The 1,018-nt window shown below is 41.4% G+C and overlaps 1 non-coding gene across 1 annotated transcript; it reads right to left on the reverse strand.

Annotated features, from left to right (window-relative positions):
* Positions 1-409: 409 nt before the first annotated feature.
* On the reverse strand, positions 410-571 carry LOC113334327. The gene has a single exon (XR_003352708.1). It is a non-coding gene; the product is annotated as a U1 spliceosomal RNA (small nuclear RNA).
* Between the last annotated feature and the right edge of the window lie 447 nt (positions 572-1,018).

The raw sequence follows: 1,018 nt of genomic DNA on the forward strand, positions 1-1,018 counted from the left end.
CCAACTGAAAAGACGCCAAATGTAGAAAAGAAGATAAAATTGAGGAAGTAGCTAATATTGAAGAATTCCGCCTTGTGAGGAACAATCTCTGTGACTTGTTCACAGAAGAAGAGGAAGAAATGTTTGCTGAGATTATTATTGCGGATTTAGAGATCAAGTGATGATGAATGGAACCCAACACCACCACCATCGGTCTGTTTAGAGTAAACACCACCTCCACTAGTCTTATTGACTGTAAAATTTCTTGGATGTGGCCTTTTCATATCTTCCAGAGAAACTTATTTTCCAACACATTCTGACGAGATCATCAAGTGTTGCAGATCAAGCTCAAAGATCAAGCAAACTGCACTATGGTAAGAGCAAACGCTAAATAATACAACCGTAGATAAAACTTTGACTTGGAAGATTGGCAGGGGCCGCGCGGACGCGTTCCCCCTCAGGAACAAATTATGACGTAGACTCTCCCTCAGTGGGGAGATCTTAGGCGAGCGCCCTTCCAAAGTGCAATGGAAGTCACTAACCTAGGCCATGACCCTTCATGATCAGTCATAGACCCCGTCCAGGTAAGTATGATTCCTAGTAGCATTACAAGCTTGTCTTATTGGCTTCTTTTCCTCATCTTTTCTATGTTCTAATCAATGTGGGATTATTATTATCTTCATTCTGCAATAACTCTAAGCGTTGGGAGAGGTTGGGCTATGTAGATTGTAGACCTATAATCTTCTTGCAAAACACTGCGCCTTTGGTGCTTGATACTGAGCCTGGAATGACATGGTTTACATTGTTTGCTAATAAATTTGGAGCGGGTACAAGAAAGGTTAAAACCTCAGAGATCATGGAGCATAGCTCCTCCAACCGTCATCAATCAATTGCAATCAAAATCACCCTTCATTTACACAAGCTCTGCAACCATGTACTATAAAACCTTCCCGATAGATTTCATCTTGCACAGCACAACATTTATTCAACGAAGTGATTTACTAGAGCCTCTTGAGTTCCAGTGGATAAGACACCATGA

This window comes from Papaver somniferum, unplaced genomic scaffold, assembly GCF_003573695.1.
Source record: "Papaver somniferum cultivar HN1 unplaced genomic scaffold, ASM357369v1 unplaced-scaffold_13688, whole genome shotgun sequence".
NCBI lineage: Eukaryota > Viridiplantae > Streptophyta > Magnoliopsida > Ranunculales > Papaveraceae > Papaver > Papaver somniferum.